Source organism: Piliocolobus tephrosceles, chromosome 4, assembly GCF_002776525.5.
Source record: "Piliocolobus tephrosceles isolate RC106 chromosome 4, ASM277652v3, whole genome shotgun sequence".
Classification (NCBI taxonomy): Eukaryota; Metazoa; Chordata; class Mammalia; order Primates; family Cercopithecidae; genus Piliocolobus; species Piliocolobus tephrosceles.
In genome coordinates, this window is record NC_045437.1 from 50,403,332 (window position 1) to 50,423,385 (window position 20,054).

Genomic DNA, 20,054 nt, shown 5'->3' on the forward strand with positions numbered 1-20,054 from the left:
AATATGTTTGCTCTAATTAGCTTACACGTGTAGACATAGATCAAGTCCAGGCACAGCAGATGCACAGGGAGTGCAGTGACCTTCTCATGTCTTCTGCTTACTTGAGAACTATAAGTAGAAACTCTGACTAGATGAGGCATTTTAGGGATGGGAGAGAGGTGGGAGTTGGTGGTATGTTTTATGGACTATTCTTTCAACATCACTTATCAGAAACCAAGAAAACTCATAGTTTTCTGAAAGTCATTAGCCTTAGCTTTGATGATTTGCACCTAACCATTAAAAGTTAGTAGAAGTCATTCATTGCAGGCTTTTTCCATGGAGTGTTGTTAAGCAAGATTTGTTGTCCTTTACATATTATTTACCAAAATGTGACACAGCTTTTCAGTGAAAACATACAGAGGACATTAAACTGTCTTTTTTGTTTTCTGAGGCCTCCTTAAACCTTGCAGTTCAAGCCCTGTCAGAGATATTACTAAACCTGTTTTTCAGGGATTTGAAATCTGCTCATAAAAATTAACTTCATGCTTTTATGCAAGTTAAAAACAGAATTCATGTGGTTCTTTTAAAATCTTGTAAGTCTTTGAAAGAAGGACTAATAAAAATATACCTTCCTAGATGGCTTTTCCTGTGGCTGCACAGCCTGTTTGTTTAAGAACACGTTGCAGCTTGGCAGCTCACATTACTCCACCTCCCAATCCCAAAAGCACAAAGTATTTCTGGTTTTATTCAGAACCTTCAATGGAAAATGCCAGCTGTTCCTTTTTTGTTTTTTTCCCCCTCTCCTGAAAATTGATTAGTTGCCCAGGAAAGGTATAAGAGAGCTCCACTATACAGGGCTTGAATTCTTGTGCTGGTGTCTCGGGCATGGACATGTCACTATGTGTTCAAGAAACAACTCACACAGTTCTCTGGGCCACAGCATGGAGCACCAACCTCATCCTTCCAGGCTTTGGAGGCCAGACCTGCCACAAGGCCCAGTCCTGTTTCTTTTAGGCCCCAGCCACAATGAAACCATGTGCTTCCAAGGTCATGTATCACCTACCTATCCAGGGTCAGTCTTTCCCCCACGGGAAGCTGCGAAAATACCCATGTGGCTGTGGGCTTCTACACTCATCCTCAAGACAAGAAGAAACCTGTGTCACACCCTGCTTCAGGACAGCTTGTTTTGCCTCTGCTAAGTACAACCTATTCTTGTGCTTTTACCTTATCTTAGAGTGATATCACAAAGCCCTACCCTGGCCTCATGATGGGAAGGTACCAAGATGAATGCTTTGGTGGAAGGAGAACTGTATTATAGAAGATACAAAGATTCATTCTTTTTGTTCATGTACTCATTCATTCAAACATATAGTGAACATATACTATGCACAAGGCACATATAAGGGTGCTAAAGTTATGAGCCGAAAGATGCAGGCCGTGTCCTAATGGACCTGGAGTCTACAGATGAAGAAAAGCATACAATTATAGTACAGTGTGTGTGTGTGTAAGTTGGTCAGAAGTGTGACAGGGTGTTGTGCATCAGAGGAGAGGCATCTAGTACAAGGTGGGAAGGAGCATATGGAAGCCTTCCTGAAGGGAGTAACTCATGGGTGAAGTTGAGAAACAGATACCAATGAGGGTCCTCATAGGGTAAGTACAATGAACAATTTGCTTCTAAGATAAGGGTTCTGATGACTGTAATTTAGTCCCAGAGGGTAAAGCCTTTCAGGATGTAGCTTGGGATGCTTCCTTTCTAGCTGTTTCTTTGAGAAAGTTGCCATTTTATTCCCTAACACCCATTGTGGTCTCTGTAGGACTTTGTCCCATTTATGTTCAAAGTCCAAAAGATTGGATTACAACTTTGCTAAGCTCAGATGTCCATCCCCACCTCCTATTATTTCTTATATAGGACTGACCTGGTAAATGTTGCTTGGCTGGGTCACAGATGGCTGATATGATGAAAGATCTTAGTGGAGATGTCACTCAGGAAAGTGACCCTATTCATTACCTGTTCCCACTGTAGTGCTTTAACTGTGCTATAGTTACAGTTTTTGTGGAATAAGAATTAACTGGTGTGTCACATCAGAAGGACTCCTTCTCCCAAAGTCAAGAGCCCAAATGATGCTGCTTTCTAAATCCAGCTAGGCTTCTTTACTCTGAGAGAGAGACCTCTACCACTGTCTGTGACAGACAAGGACTTAGCAACTAGCAGATGTCACACTTGTGTGCTTTTCTCAGGGAGGCAGCTCAGGTCTTCTCTAGTTTTGTAGCTTTATTTCTGATTTTAACAGACTTTGGCCTCTTGTTTCTGAGCCCCTTAAAAGGTAGATGCAACAAGCAAAGAAAGGGGAAAGGATGAGGGTGTTGGCTTTTAGAGGTGGCCAGGAAAGATAGCAGATAGTGTGACAAGAGGAAAAGAGGAAGAGGAGACCCGTGAGAGATAGAGACATAAGAATTTAAAAAGAAAACTCTGGCCAAGTGGGCTGGGGATGGAGATTCTGTGAGAACCTTGGGTTTTTTGCCTCTACAATGAGTCTTGGACTCTGTTCCCTTGGTATTTGTACAGTTAAGAAAATGTGTTAATATTTTCCTAATTTTGAATTGACATGGGAATTATGGTAATTTTGAATTTACATGGAAATTGTGATAAGAAAGTATTTTTCTCCAGTCACTTGATAAGTCATTACAAAGGTGTTGCTCTCCTTGATAAGAATAGAGGTAGAACCTTATTCTTTTAAGTGCTCTCTTCTTAAAGGAAAGTAGCATGGCTCCATGGATAAGCAGCAGATTGCATATCTGGAACCTGTTTCTGTATGTTTCTGGCCTTATTTTCTGTGACCCTGAACATGATTCTTCCCTCCCTTTCTTTTTTCTTTAAAATGGGGCTCGTTACCTTGACAGAACTTGCTGAGTGATATACCTTTGTAATAGAGGTGTGTATGCAGAGAACTTTTTAGAAACATGTGGTGTGTATTTACATGAGGTTTGGGAAAGGAAGCTTATGCCGTCATGTGAACTTCAGGTGATGTCTAGCGTGTAATTTGAGAATCAATGAATTCGCAGTCTTCGTCATGCAACTGAGGAGACTGAGGCACAGTAAGATGAAGTAACATGGCTGAGGTTATATGAAGGGCAAAGCTGAAACTGATGTGAACCCCCTTGGATCCTGAGATGCTGTTTTTTCCATTAGACTGTGACACTCACATTAAATTTGTATGCCATTTGAACCAGTTGACCCACCCTTTAGTTTTTACACATCTTCTAAGTTTTATTTATTACATATTGGAACTCTTCTCTTGACACTGCATTTGAAATTATTTTATGGCTAAAGTTTGATGGTTTATAATGCAGTGGCCTCCTAATAGCAGGTCAATCAGAAAGACTTTCATTTGGCACTGGTTCTCAATGATGTAACTAAGCTATTTAAAGCTTGGCAAGGAAGCCCAGTAAAACCCTGAAGTTCTTTCTATCCTGGAGCTGATTGGCTGAAGTGATCTTGGATCCTCAGAGAAGCTTCAGGAACAATGATTGCCACAGTCACACTGCTTTTGTGGCAGGGGTGCTGCATCTCTTGGGATTTCTCTGATACTCTCTCTGTGCCAGGCTTCACATGGCCTTGCCTGTTACTGAGAGGTTAAGGGGATCACAGTGAACCTGAGTAAGATGGTTTATTGGCTATTCAGGGACCCTTTTCACATGCGACCACTACACTGCACCCCTCCTCCATGCACCATCGTCTGGTGTGATTGTTCTTATAAATCCCTTTGCGAGCTTCGAAGAATGATGCATGTCTATTCATGCTATATCCAGTCACAAATATTAGGCACCTACTAAGTGCTTGATCCCATGCTTGACAAAATGGACAGTAAACACATATCTAATAAGTAACCCCATTCATCAGAGGCATACATTCTGTTGTGAAGATGAGGCACAAGCACATGGAATGAAATATAAAATATATAAAAAGGATGCAGTGCAAGTATATTGTGAGGTAGCCCAAAAAATGAAATACGGACTATGGGGAAGGACACAGGCTTTACCAGTGATGGACCTGGGTTCAAATCCCATCCTGCCACTTACTAGCTACATAACCACGGTTTTCTCAAATGTAACATGGGTTGGGATAGCTGTGAAGATTAAATAAAAGATAATGTAAACTACTTAGCATAGGACCTGACATTTAGTGAGTACTTGATAAATAACTAAAATATTGTTGTTATTATAATTGTAGAGATTATAAGTGCTACAAGAATTCAGAGAAAGGAGAGTGCAGTGTGGGCTGAAATGAGAGAAAATGGCCTATAAACTGGGAAGACGTGGGTCCTTGAAAAATGAGTTCAAATCAGACTAGGATGGGTTTAGAAGAAGGGCTCCCAGGTAGTCCCAGACAAACAGGAGAGCAAAGGCCTGGAGGCAGCAATGAAAATGGGCTTCCAGGAGAATGTCATTGTAGGGGCTTGTATGGGGAACATGGGAGAAGAGGTACAACCCGATTTTGGCCAGTGGTAGAGCCTTCATCCACTTCCTCTTCCGGATGGCCCTCACTGGTACTCATCCCTTGTCTCCCCATTCATAGCCCAGCAGGAGGAGAGCTGTGCTGTGGGTTTTTGAAACCTTTGCACAATCAAAGGTTCTAAACTTCTGCCATAGTTTAGCAGGTGAGAGCCTGAAGAGAACTTCCTGGTCCACAGCGGGTAATTCCATGACTCATATTGAGAATCTTTTAAAAATTTATTTTATTGTTGTTATTGTTGGGGGAAGGGGGACATCAGTTGTGTTACTGAGAAGAAAGAACTGGCAAGTAAAAAAGGACCATGGAAATAAAACATCACCTGTCATTTTCTCGTGGGGTTACCCCCTCTCCTTCCAAAGGCCTTTGTAAAGTCCCACTCATTTGCTACCTTGGCAATCTTAAGACATTCTTAACACCAGAAAATTACTCCACTTTCCCCACCCCCAAAGGAGCTCGATGAATGTTGCTTAGACTACTTGTTAGAGTATTTTCAGTGTGACTTCTATAACAATTGTCTTTTTCTGGTAGTTCTTACTAATTACATATGATGGTAAGATTCCCCTACTCACAGCAAAACCAAAAGGCATTAGCTATCTCCATTACCATTCACACACTTGCTTAGCTGAATGGGAAGAAGGCTGCTACAGACAAATTGCTATTTTGAAAGAATGATTATGTGTCCCACGGGAATGTTTTGAAGTGTGTTTCTTGATAGCCTCGCTAAGAAGAGAAGCAATAGTACATTTCCCACCCAAAGAGGTATGGAAAGCTCATTGCAAATGACTTTCTGAAGTTGGGAGTTAGTAGTAGCTGGTACATGGGCCTTCTAGCTAGTGATTTACCTAAAATAGGGTAATGGAAATAGCTTAGTTCCTAACATCCACTCTCAGCAGACCCTCCTTCTTTGATTTGAAAAGGGAATTAATGTAGCCTTTGGAATTGTCATTATGGTTCCTTAAGTTACAAAGATCCATGGATCACAAACTTATTATAAACTAACTACAAACTGGAGAGTCCAAGTTATTTGGTGCAAAAATATTGTTTCATCCCTCTCCCCAACTCCTCCCAAATACCCACCCTCTCACTTGATGATCCATGTGTGCTAACAGAGGTAACAAAACGTTGTTTACCTACTGATCTCTTAGGGTGAGGCAGAGCTGACCAAGAAGAGAGTGTAGCGGGGGTTGTTTTGATTTTAAATTTGTTTGTAAATTGGTATTATTTAATTTACCTTTCCTATTTTTAAAATGGTTGTTTCCTTTGCAGCATTGCCTTCAGGCACAACAAAGAATATTTTCTAAAAAGTAAGATGTTAAATAACAACAGTGATTCAGCTTATTGTTGTTCTAAATAGATAAACGGGGTCCTCAATGTTTCCCATGAAGAGAGGGTAATGAAAATAAATAACTCCTAAACTTGAGGTCTATTTGAGAGGTGTGGAGATTCTCTATTATTATTAAAAAGACCAGTGCCTTAATCTAATATGTCTTTTAGTGACTCAACCCAAACCAATCCCAAACAAGTCAGCAGAACTGTGATTGGAAAAGAGGCTGCTCCTCTGTTACGAATGAGTTAATATTGATTGTGCTGTGGAGGGGGTGGGGGAGTGTGAATATGAGGACTCTGCTTAGAGCAAAAACAATAGGAAAACCTCTAAGAGAGACTCCAAGAGGAAACACTACAGTCCTGAATCACTACATTCCCCAAGAAGTAAACAGAAGAGTCTTTCCTCTCATTTGTGAGGTAGAGGTCTCTTCAAGTCTCTCAGAGGTAGCATCTACTGTAGCAGACAGGGATCCCACCTATGAAAGAATTTATGGTGAAAGAAATCCTAAGGCTAGGCCCATGGGAGGGTAAAAAAACAAAAAACAAAAATTTTAGAATTCAACGATCTCTTGCATAAAATAAGTTAGGCTTTTGATTTTAATTTTCCCCTTTTTATCTCCCTGTCTTTGAATCACTAGTACCTGAGAAAACAAATACTCGCTAGTGCCATGGGTCTCTTTGGGTAAATATGAAGAATGATTCCTAGGTTTAAGTCTACCCTGTGAGCTCTATTTTTCTCAAAATCTTATGTTAAGAATATTGGTCAGCTCCCCAGTTTGTCACATCCTGTTGTTGATTAACCACATCTCCGTGGTCTTCACTCTCCCCTTCCCCCTTTTTTGTTTATCTTTATGTTTTGCTTTATCCCTCATCTGTTTTTCTCTTGATTTTTATTTTCTGTTCCTGTTACAGCAAGTTATTTCTCCCATTTTGTCTCTAGCTTTTATCAATTTCTTACTCATCAGAGCATATCAACACCTAAGATTAACATTTAAGTCCCACATCTCTAGGTTAATGTGTTTCTAGCAAAATATACAGGTATGACATCCTGCTGTAATTAGGCAAGGTGACTATGCTTTGCAATTACAAAAGGAGAGTGGATCTCCTCCTACAAAGGCAATGACCTATTGAAAGCTCATCATGAGTGTTAACTGGTGCAACATTTTTGGAAAACAATTAGACAATATTTATCACATTGGAAAATATATGTATCAGGTGACTAAGCAATTCCAACGTTACGAATTTATCTTATTGATATAAACCTGGAATTTACAAAGATATACACAGATATTTTATTGAGCATTGTTTGAATAAGAATAAAAATTAAAACAACTTAAGGATCTTATAAAATAGTACTAAATAAGTAAAATATGAAATAGCCATACAATGTAATATTATATACCAGTTAAAGTGAAATAGATCTACTTAGGGTGATATGGAAATGTACATTGCAGATCACATGAATCAAAAAGGTTCAGAATGAAAATGAAAACAAAATCAAAATTTGTGGGATGTAGCAAAAGTGATGCTTAGAGGGAAATTTATAGCATAAATGCATATATTATAATAGAAGAAAAGATCTAAAATCAATCATCTAAGCTTTCACTATAGGAAACTAGAAAAAGAAGACCAAATTAAACCCAAAGTAGAAAAAAGGAATAAAAAATTTAGTGCCGAAATTAACTAAACTAAAAGTGGGAAATCAATAGAATCAGCAAAACTAAAAGCTGATTATTTGAAAAGATTAATAAAATTATTAAGCCTTTAGTCAAACTAATTAAAAAAAAGAGAACGCAAAATATTACTATCAGAAATGAAAAGGGGACATCACCACAGATCCCATGAACGTTAAAAAGATTATAAAAGCATAATATGAACAACTCTATGCCCACAAATTTAATAACCTAGATGAAATGAACAAATCCCTTGGAAAACCTTATCTGCCAAACCCACACAAGAAGAAGTAGACACTCTGAATAGGCCTATATCTCTTAAAGAAATTGAATCAATAATTAATAACTTTCCAAAACAGAAAATGCCAGGGCCAGATAGGTTCACTGGTAAATTCTACCAATATTTAAGGAAGAAATTATACCAGTTACCTATAATTTCTTTAGAGATATAAGAGGAGAAGGAATATTTTCTAGCTCATTCTTTGAGGCCAGCATTACCCTAATACCAAAACCAAACAAAGACAAGAAAAGAAAACTACAGACCAGTATCTGTCATGAACGTAGATCAAAAATCCTCAACAAAATATTAGCAAATTGAATCCAACTCTGTATAAAAGGAATTATACACCACAATGAAGCAGAATTTATCTCAGGTGTGCAAGGCTAGTTCAACATTTGAGAATCAATTAATGTAATCCATCGCATCAATAGGCTAAAGAAGAAAAATCACATGATTATATCAATATGGACAGAAAAAGCATCTGACAAAATCCAACATGTATTCATAATGAAAAACTCAGTAAACTAGAATACAGGGGAACTTCCTCAACTTGATTTAAAAATGTCTACAAAAACCCTACATCTAACATCATACTTCAAGTTTCTTCAAGTTGGAAACTTGAAACTTTCTTACCAAGATCAGGAACAAGACAAAGATGTCCCCTCTCAGCACTGCTTTTCAACATTGTGCTGAAAGTCCTGGCTAATATAAGACAAGAAAGGAAATAAAAGGTGTACAAATTGAGAAGGGGGAATAAAAAACACCTGTCTTTGTTCTCAGATAACATGATTGTGTAGAAAATCTAAGAGAATTGACCAAAAAAACAAAACAAAACAAAACAAAACAAAACAAAACAAAAAACACCAACCTCCTGGCACTTGCAGGATACAAAGTTAATACACAAAAGTCAGTCACTTTTCTATATATCAATAATAAATATAATTTGAAATTAAAAACATAATGTCATTTACATTAGCATACCTCAAAATGAAATACTTAGGTATATATGTAACAAAATATATACAAGATCTATATGAGGGAAATGACAAAACTCTGATGAAATAAACCAAAGGGCAACTAAATAAATGGAGAGATATTCTGTGTTCATGGATAGGATGGCTCAATTGATCTAAAGATTCAGTGTGATCTCAATAAAAATCCCAGCAAGTTATTTATGTGGATATTGACAAACTTATCTTAAAGTTTATATGGAGACACAAAAGATCCAGAATAGTCAGCACAATATTGAAGGAGAAGAACAAAGCTGGAGGATAGTCACTACTTGACTTCATGTCATACTATAAAGCTACAGTTAATAATCAAGACAGAAATGGTGCTGGAACAACTGGATGTCCTAATGCAAAAAAGTAAATAAATGTAGACACAGACCTTATACCCTTTATGAAAATTAACTAAAAATGGATTACAGACCTACACGTAAACCTATAAAACGTTTAGAAGATAGTATAGGAAAAACTGTAGACAACCTTGGGTTTGGAGTAATTTTTAGTTGCAATACCAAAGATACAGTTCATGAAAGGAAGAATTAATAAGCTAACATCATTAAAATAGAAAATTTCTGCTACGTGAAAGATACTGTCAAGAGACTAAGAAACTAGCTAAAGATTGGGAGAAATTACTTGTAGAAGACATTATCTGATAAAGAACTATTATCCAAAATATACAAAGATCCCTGAAAACTCAACAATCAGAAAACAAACAACCTCATTTTTAAAAAAATGGGCCAAAGACTTTGACACTTCTCCAATGGAGATATAAAGATGGAAAATAAGCATATGAAAAAATGCTCCACATCATATGTCATCATCGAAATGCCTATTAAAATGACAATGAGCTACCACTACAGATTTATTAGAATAGTCAAAACCTGGAACATTGACAAAAACAAATGCTGGAGAGGATGTGGAGCAACAGGAACACTTGCTCTTTGCTGATGGGAATGCAAAACTCCAATTTAGAAGACAGTTTGTCAATTTCTTACACAACTAAACATACTCTTACCATAAAACCCACAGCTTGTGCTACTAAGTATTTACCCAAAGGAGCTGAAAACTTATGTTCACACAAAAACCTGCACACAAATAATTATAGCACCTTTATTCATAATTACCAAAACTTGGAAGCAAATCAAGATGTCCTTCAGTCGGTGACTGGATAAACTGTAGTGCATCCAGACACTGGAATATTATTCCATGCTAAAAAGAAATGAGTTATCAAGCCACAAAATAACATGGAGGAGACTTAAATGTGTGTTACTAAGTGAAAGAAGTAAATCTGAAAGGGCTACACACCTTATGATTTCAATTATATGACATCCTGAAAAAGAAAACTATGGAGATGGTTAAAAGATCAGTAGTTGCCAGGGACTAGAGGGAAGGGAGAACTGAATAGGTGCAGCACAGAGGATTTTTAGGGTAAAGTACTCTAAGATATTATGATAGTGGATTCAGGGACAAATTATTCATTTGTCCCAAACCATAGAATGCACAATGCCAAGAGCATAATGTAAATTATGGACTCTGGATATAATGATATGTCATTACCATATAATGATGTGTCAATATCAGAAGGTACATAGCTTTGTCCATTACCCATCTGTGGGGGTTGTTGGTTATAGACAAAGCTATGTACCTTCTGTTCAGTTTTACTGTGAACCTAAAACTGCTCCAAAACTTAAAGTCTCTTAAAAAAAAAAATTCTATGGACAGAAAATGATTTCACTTAAATTAAAAAGAAATGGCATGGTGTTATACTATAACTCAAAAGACAGAATAAATATATATGAGTTCATACTGATACAAATAAATGGTTGAAAATAGAGGAAAAAAGAAATTAAAATATTTTTCCCTTTAGAAGAATTTCAAATAATTTATGTAGATGCTACCCTCTCCAGGAGATGGAACCTAATTAATTTCCTCTACCGTGAGTGTGGGCTAGAGTTAGTGACCTGCTTCTAAAGAATGGAGAATGGAAAAAGAAAAACTCATAACTCTAATGTTAATTGTGAGAAAAACACCATACAAACCCAAAATGAGAGTCATTCTACAAAATACCTGACCAATATTCCTCAAAACTCAATCAGAGCCCACATTTCCTACCCCCTCTCAAAATGCAAGTAAGAATGTAATGTTCAAATAAAAAATTTGATGACGTCTCACTTACATGTGGAATAATTCTTTATATGTTAATGGAGATAAAGTTGAATATAGAAAATTATCTTGCTGTTTGGCTAAAATCAGTAAATTGTGTACTTGGTTCTGAAGCATAAGGTTTGGAAAGTTCATAGAGGCTATTTTCTCAAGCATAGACTTTTGTGGAGATTTGTCAAATTTTTTCATAAATTTGCTTTCTGTTTTGTTTTTGTGTTATAGCTTGGACTGCTTATATGCTTCTTGGCTTCCTTATAGGATTTAAAGTGCATTTCTGGTAACTGGGGCTTGTCTTTTTTTTTTTTTTTTTTTTAATTCTGACAATTTCTGTTTGGTCTATAAACAATTAATGAAATTACTGATAGGGTTGGATTTAGGTCTACTGTTTTATTTATTTTTTGTTATTTTTCTGCTTTTCCTTTTCTCTCCTCTAGGATTGCTTTCTAAAAATGTCTATTGTAGGCTGTGTGTGGTAGCTCACACCTGTAATCCCAGCACTTTGGGAGGCCAAGGCAGGAGGATTCTTGAGGCCAGGAGTTGAGACCTGCCTGGGCAACAAAGCGAAACCCTGCCTCCACAGAAAATAAAATAATTAGCCTGGCATAGTGGTGCATGCCTGTAGTCCCAGCTACTCATGAGGTTGAGGCAGGAGAGTTACTTGAGCCCAGTGAGCTATGATCATTGCCACTGCACTGAAACCTGGGTGACAGAGCAAGACCCCGTTTCTCAAAAAAAAAAAAAAAAAAAACAAAAAAAAACAAAAAAACAAAACAAAACAAAAAAAAACCCAAAAATGCCTATTGTATTTTCAGATACACCTTTGTGCATTATTTTTGATGGTTATTCTAGGAGTTTCAGCTGTGTGAATCCATCCTACCTCTGTCCTTTGTGCTATAGTTATTACATGTAGTGTGCTAACATACATTATGAATTCCATGAGACAATGTTATGCTTTTTTGTAAATAGCCTTATGAATTTAAAAGAAATAAAGATGAAAAGGTCTTTTATGTTTACCAAGATATTTACCATTTTTGATGTTTTACATTCTTTTCTATAAATTTGTGTTTCCATTTGGTATTGTTTCCTTCCAGCCTGCAGAATTTCCTTTACCTTTTCTTATAGTGCAGATAACTAATCATAAATTCTTTTAGTTTTATTTTATATGAAAATGGTCTTTATTTTGCCTCATTCTTGAAAGATCTTTTCACTGCATATTGAATTCAGGTGTAACAGATTTTTATTTGTTCTGTTTTCAGTTATTTAAAAGATATTGTTCCACTGTCTTCTGGCTTCCAAAATTTTAAATGAGAAATTAGTATTTTTAAACCATTGTTCTACTGTGTGTAATGTGTGGTTTTATCTGACTGCTTTTAAGACTTTTTTCCTTATCTTTGTTTTTTAGCAGTTTAACTACGCTGACACTACATACAGCTTTACTGTTTGAAGTTCATTAAGCTTCTTGGATCTGTAAATTTAAGTCTTTTAACAAATCTGGAAACCTTTCAGTCATTATACCTTTAAATATTTTTTAATGCTAACTCTCAACTCTCCTCTACTCTCTCCTCCTGACACTCTTATGACACATATGTTAGATCTTTAGTTATTGCTTCATAGGTCCATGAGCTCAAGAGGATATGTTCTGTTTTCCTCAATCTATTTCCCTCTGTCTTTCAGAGTGATCATTTCCATTTATCTGTCTTCAAGCTTACTGACTCTTCTGTATTTTCCATTCTATGAAGCACATTGAGTGAATTTTAACTTTTAGATATGGTGATTTTCAGTGGTAAAATTTCAATTTAATTCTTTTTTTTATACTTTCTGTTTCTCAATAGAGATTTATTATCTTTGAATTCATTGTAAGAATATATTTCTTTATTTTACTGGGGATAGTTTCTTCATATGGTAATAAATTTAATATTATACTCTGGACATTGTGAATGATTGGTTGTAGGTATTCTGATTTGTATTACTTCCCTCTGAAGACTATTGGTGTTTTATTTCAATAGGCAATTACCTTTGTAGCTCAAACTGCATAGCATACTTTCTTTTTGTTGTTGTTGCTGTTGTTAAAATAGAGACAGGGTCTCACTATACTGCTCAGGCTGATCTCATACCCCTGAGCTCAAGTGATCCTCCTGCCTCAGCCTCCCAAAGTACTGAGATAACAGGTGTGAGCCACTGCACCTGACCCGTTTAGCTTTTCTTGTTGTTTGTTTCTTTCTTCTTTGCTGAGGTGCATTGAGTCTACCAAATATATACGTGATTCAAGGGTGATTCAGATACTTAGGAAAAATATATGTAGAAAATTTGGGGCTCTTTCTCACTAGTTCACTTTTTTGGGGATTTTCCTGCCTATTTTCCAGTAGCTGTGGTTGCCCCAAATTATGACCTTTGATTCTTTAGTCTAGAAAGACTTGGTTTTTCTATTAGAGTTTTAGTTACTCTGTGTGGCACTGACTTTGACCTGCCTTTCAGCAGAAGACATAAATACTCTTAACTTACCTGCACCAATCCCTTCTATCAAATCTCAGTTTCCTTTCAGAATTTTCCTACTTGAGTTTACTCTCTAGTACCTTTGGATATTTCATTTTTCTTTGTATAATTCGTCCATGCTTTGTAGTTGTTATCTGTTGGATGCTAGAGTCTGGTAGAAACTTTCTTGATTATACTAGAAGTGAAAAAATGCTTTAAAATATAATCAGTTTCTTCTCTTCTGAAATGGAAAAAGTGTGATCTGACCATTTCCCATGGGAGTTAAATAATTGGGGGCTAAGAATATATTTGGAAAAAATACAAACTCAATTAAGTGCCACATTGGGTTTCACTTGTAAATATTACCACTATGTAAACAGGCTAGACAAAACCATAAAATATATTTTTTTAAACCCCTTCAGATATAATTCTACTTCAAATTCATTCACAATATAGGAGGGGTCTTGTCTTAATTCTGTGATGTAACATTTAAGAATAGGAGACAAAACATTTGTCCAAGGCTCCTGAAAATAGATACTAGCCCCAGAGATGTTCTCTAAGGCTTTAAGTGGGTCTTCCAGAAACCCTAAACCCCCAAAGCATATTTTAGATGAAGTTTTCAAATACTGGTCATAGATTGAGAAGAGGGAAAGTAATATTAATGTACGCAATATCCAATGTTGGCAGTGGGAAATGGTTATGTATGGAGATATGTCCCAAATAAGTATTTATGGAAAGAATATTAGAGCCACTGTGTAAACTTCTATATGAAGAGAAACTATGAGAGGAAAAGTTACTATATATAATTAAGAAGTTCTGTGTGGGGTTAGTTCTGCATGTATGCTTTCTGAATCAGACGTAGGAGGAGGAACATTTTTAAGAGGATTGAAAGCTGAGTTTCTTGATCTTTTCTGAAATGTGGAAACTTCAGGGCCCACTTTCTGTCTCCTATCTGTTTTTATGACTGGTTGTCCCATAGGACAGGCATCTGAGAAACTGAAAGGAAGGGAAACTGCACAGAGACCGGGGTCAGGTCCAGACCTGGACCCACAGCTCAAATGTAATTCATTAATCTTTGACAAGTATGAAACTTAGTTGCTTGTGATGTGTGAAACTAAGTTATTGCAGCTTGAATGTCTTTAGAGCCAGTGATCTGGGAGAAGGAAAATTAGATGTGGTTGCATTCATGAGCTAGACCAAGCTGGTTTCCTGGTTTAAGCATCTCTGCTGATGGTGTACTTGGTGCTGGTGGGTAAATAGCAATCTCTGAAAACGTCTTTCAAAGACTCCAGGAGAGCTCTGTGCTCTGTTCCTAGAGGAGTCCCCAGCCAAGCAAACTTGGGGGATCTGGAGTTTTATTGGGAAGCAGGGACTTGCCATGGCTCAAAGAAGCTTTTGCACCTGCTCATTGTGGAGCCTTCCCTTGAAAGGTCTCCATATTTTTATTCAGTTTCATGTTTTAATTGGCCTGGGGTCACGTTGGCTAGAGAGTTTCTGCCTTTTCTTTAGATTGTTTTCTGGAGAACAAAATCACCCTTTAAGCTCTCTTTACGGAAGTCCCAGACAGGCCCCTGGCTGGAGGGGGCCCTGGAAGCCTCTGTAACCCTTCCAAAATTCTCCTTTCTCTTTTGTGGAGAAGATGGCCACAATGGCCAAAGATTTACTTACTACCCTTGTGAGGCTATTTATCTGAACCAGTGGTGATTTGCATTAAAAGGAGCTAGTAGAAATCCCCCTAAGAAGGCACTCTCTAAATTATCTCCCTTCCATCTTTTTATAATTTCCATCCCCTCAGACTTTACCCATCAACCAACACTGTGCCACCATGTGAGTTTGTGACAGCTAGGTGACAGGTCACTGTAGAGAAGTGAATGCTGATGGGATGCAGGTGTTATGCTGGCAGAGACGGAGACATCACCAAGCACCAAAGACATCCAAGAGCTCTCTTTTATTGGTGATCATCCTTTTATGCTTCATTCTGTTTCAATCTGAACTAGTGGGCTTCCATAACCTCACTAGATTCTAACCTTGGAAATTCTCAACTTAACCCTGGAATTTCGAATTCCCTGTGTCTTTTCCCATTGCTGTATTTACTTTGCCCCAGAACATATCCTGTTTGTTTTTTACCCTAAACTTCAGAAATGATTTCCAATTTTGATCTGTCCAGATAGAAGACTTCAACAGAAAGTCCTTTCTCTTGACATAAACAAGCTTTGAAGAGATAAATTATTCACAACTATTCCAGGAAAACGTTTCTTTTTCTTCTTTTAAAATTATTGTTATACTGTAAATTCTGGGATATATGTGCAGAACATGCAGGTTCGTTACATAGGTATACATGTGCCATGGTAATTTGCTGCATTCGTCAACCCATCATCTAGGTTTTAAGTCTCGCGTGCATTAGGTATTTGTCCTAATGCTATCCCTTCCCTTCCATGCCCCTCTCCCCACCCCGGAACAGGCCCTATTCTGGGGAAACTGTTATCTTAAATGGTAAGCATGAACAAATGGCATTTTTTTCCTAGAACATCATGTGTTAAATAGAAAATATAAGCAGTTTCTTGCATTTGGAGTGCAGTAAAAACAATGTGACAAGGACTACTATGGGAAAGTAGATGGGTATACGTTTTCTGAAGGGCAATATGAAAAAACATTTGAAGGATCTTAAAAAATACGCTTATCTACAAATTCTCCTTGTAGAAATAAGTGCAAAGGTACTAAATATTTCTTGATAACGATTGCATTGTAATTAATATAACCCAAGTGCTCCAAATGAGAATTAGGTAAATACTGAGTGAAGTCATTTAAAACTGCTGATACAAAATTACTGAATCACATACAATGTTGATCTACAAAGCAGCATTTTTATATGGTTCAACATAATATATCGTGGGATGTTCATATGATAGACTTCTATGCAAGTATTGACAATCATATTTTTAAAGAATATATAAAGCTGATAAATAAAATGTGTAAAAAAAGGTAGGATATAAAGGTAAGTATACGTCCTGAGATCTCAATTTTATTTTATTAAAATACATGTTTGTGTATATAGGTACCTACATGAAGTAAAAAGTGACTGGATGAAAACATTCTGTTAATAGTTCCCTGGGTGATTGAATTGTTAATTTTTGTTTACTTTTTTCTTTATACTTTTCTATCTTTCCCAAAATTACGTGATTATAATTTATTCATATTCTGTATTTTCTCGTAAAGTCATATAGTAAGCATTTTCCATGTTGTTGCATCCTCTTCAAAATCATTTTAATGGAGTCACAATAAACTAGTCACTAGAATTACATTAATTTCTTAAATATCTGTAAATGGTAGGTTTTTAGACTAATCCTTCCTTTTTTCCTTCCTTCCTTCCCTCCTTTCTTCCTTCCCTCTCTTCCTCCTTTCTTTTTTCCTTCTTCCCTCCCTTCCTTTCTTCCTAATATAAACAATGGAAGATCACCCCTGTATTTTGGATTTTCCCATGAAATATATTCCTAGAAGAAAGTCACTGTTAGGCATGAAGAGGGCAGGGTGAGAATGACCTGGAAGCTAATGTTGCCAGTGTGCTTCCCAAGAGTCTCGTCCCTGGACCCTGTCCTGCTTTTGAAGTACTAGAAAGATACTGTTCTAACACTCTTTCTTGTTGTTCATGGAAACATTATTATTTCCTACAGTTCTGATTCCAAAGCAGCAGCATTTTAAAAGCTCAGCTCAGGTGGAACAGCTCAGCATTTGCAATTCCTGCTAAACCTCAGAGAAAAACTCACTGAATCAGATAAAAACATCGCCAGTCTGTCAACACACATAACTTCACAGTTTTTGTTCTTCCTCTTTGTTCTAGTAACATTTCTATAACTTGGGCTGCCCAGGGCTTGCTTGGCATAAACCCACCTGGAAGCTCATGGGTAGAGGGGTTCAGAGTAAGAAAATGTGACTGCTGGGTTGCCCAGAGCCCTTTCATGTGTGAGAAAGTTCTGCTTGCAGGGTGGCAAGGATCAGGATCAGTGTCTGTTTTCTATCCACTGGTAAAACGTGGATTGGAGAAATACTGCCTTTTCCTTCAGAATGCTTTGGTGTCTGGACACACGACAAGCCTCAGAAGCTTTGATCTGACTTTAAACTGGTCTCCCATCTTGTTTTTATTTGAACAGAGTTTGAGGCAGTCAGAGGATACATAAGGGTGGCATCCTTTGACCTCCCTGATGTTTGGAAGGTAAACCACCTCCATCCCTCAGACCAGGAATGTAGTCATGTGAACTGGAATCTGCAGAGTACCTGATGCAGCTGGGGGCTAGGTCAAGCCAGCTACGAAAGAACTTGAAGTGTGGGAAAGTTTCTTAGGGCATAGTAATAACTGTATGGCAAAGCCCATGAAGTTGCTACTGTTTGCTTGTTCATTCACAAGTACTTATTGAGCTTCTGCTATGTATTGGGTGATAGGCTGGGCCTGCAAATAGCATAAAACTATTAACTATATAGTAAAACAGCCTTCCTGCTTTCAATAGAGTAAAACAGCCTTCCTGCTTTCAAGGAGCTCATGAGAATGAATGAGACAGGTAAGTAAATGGATCACTTAGAACCCTAGAGAGATGGTGATACAAGAGCAAGGAAGAGAACATTGCAGGGACATAGAGGAAAAGTGCCAGGATTGAGGAAGCTTCCAGAGGAGGTGAGGCTGAGTTGGGAGTAAAAGGATAAGTGGTGTGTTGCTGCCAGGTGGTGGAAGGAAGGGAAGAACATTCCTTTCCATGGAGGGGCGGCCAGCACTGCAGGTCTGGGGTTGGGGGTGGCTTCTCTCTGAATGTGAGCCAAATACTGTTGACTGTCCCCAGACTGTGTCAGTGTCAGGTGTCTTTTCAGCCACTGACAGTCAAGTGTGGCTGCCTTGTTTGTAGCCTTTGATAGAAGAGTAAGAGGCTACATTCAAGAAATAAACCAAAAATATCTGAATTCAATGGCTAGTAGGTACTTTCTGTTACATCCAGATCTTTTTTTCTTCATAAACTTTTAAAAGAACAATAACACAATTATTTCTAATTATGAAGCCAAACTCATGGTTATCATTAACATTTCAAGCAACACATAAAAATAGAAGAAAGCATCCCCCAAGCCCTTCAACTTAGAGGTCACCACTGTTAACATTTGGTGAGCATCCTTCCATATACCCACAGAGAAACGCTTCTATAGAAATGGCATGCAGGGCAGTTTAACACATGTATTGTGCTAGGGCTGTGCAAAGCACTTGGCAGATAGCAGTGAACACAAAAGATAGGGGCCCTGATTAGTGAAGTTTCACATTCAGGCTTAACTTAGGGCAGACTCCCGCAAAGGTAAAGCTGATTGCAAAACCCCATGTGGAGTTGGAGCCCTTCCCATTATAGGGCCTTTGTACAAGCTGGTTTCTCTGCCTGGATAGCTACCTATTCCCAATAGGTATAATTCTATGATATATATAATTAATTAAAGTATGTTTTCTGCTGTATGGATAAGGCATTGATTCATTATTGTTTTTAATAAATGACATATTGTTGGATTTTAGCTTGTTTTACTTTTTTCTATTATAAGTAATTCTGTAGCAAATACCCTTTTATATATATTTATCTTAGGCTGAATTCCTAAAAATGGAATTATGAGATCAAATGATGTACACATTAAGTTTTTGGTACATATTACCAGATATATGCTGCCCTTCTGAAAATTTCTATCAACAGTATACAAAATACCATTTTCCATGTCCTTTCAAACACTAAAAATCCTCCATTTATAAAACCTTTGACCATCTGATGAAACTTTATTTTTGTTTGCTAGCTAAGTTGACCATTTTTCCTTTGTTTATTCATCCTTTGTATGTCTTCTTTTGTGAATGTCCTCTTTATCTCCTTTGCCTATTTTTTTTTTTCTAATGAGATACTGGTCCTTTTCATATTAATGATTTGCAAATGCTCTTTGTATATGGTATTAAGAGCATTAATGCTTAGACTGCCATACATGTTGTAATTTTTTTCATGTATCATTTGACATTTTATTTTTATGTTGTCTTTTTGCCATAGAGATGCTAAAATAAACAAACAAAATTAATGTAGTCACATCTAACCACTTTTTCTTTTATGGTTTTGTATTTTTATGTCATCTTGTTCATCTGGTTCTTTTCGTAGGGGCAAATGGAAAACCTCCCCCTTGCCGTCTGAAGGTTTGCTAAAAATCAACTGACAAAAGACAGATTAATAGAAGAAAGGGCACACAAAGCTATTAATTTGTATGTGTGGGAGTCATACAAAATAGAACTTAAAAAAATGGCCAGGTGGTTGATGCTTTTATGCCATCTTGAAGTTCCAGAAAGAATAGGGGTTCGGTGAGTGGCAAAACACGGATGGGACCAGGAGAAGAGGAATCCTTGCTAGTGAAGGTGGTCTTGTTAAATAGATGAAAAGTCACAGGTAGAAGCTCTCAGAGAGGATAGATGGTGAATGTTTCTTTCAGATCTTGAAAGATGTCAGACTCTCAGTTCATCTTTCCTAGGTCTGGATGAGAGAAGGCTCTCAGAGAAAGCCTGGCTTCCTCAATGCAGATTTTCTCTACAGATGCAAATCTCCCCCCAAAAAAGACAGCTTTGCAGGGCTAATTCTGTTTGGTGGCTCTCTGAA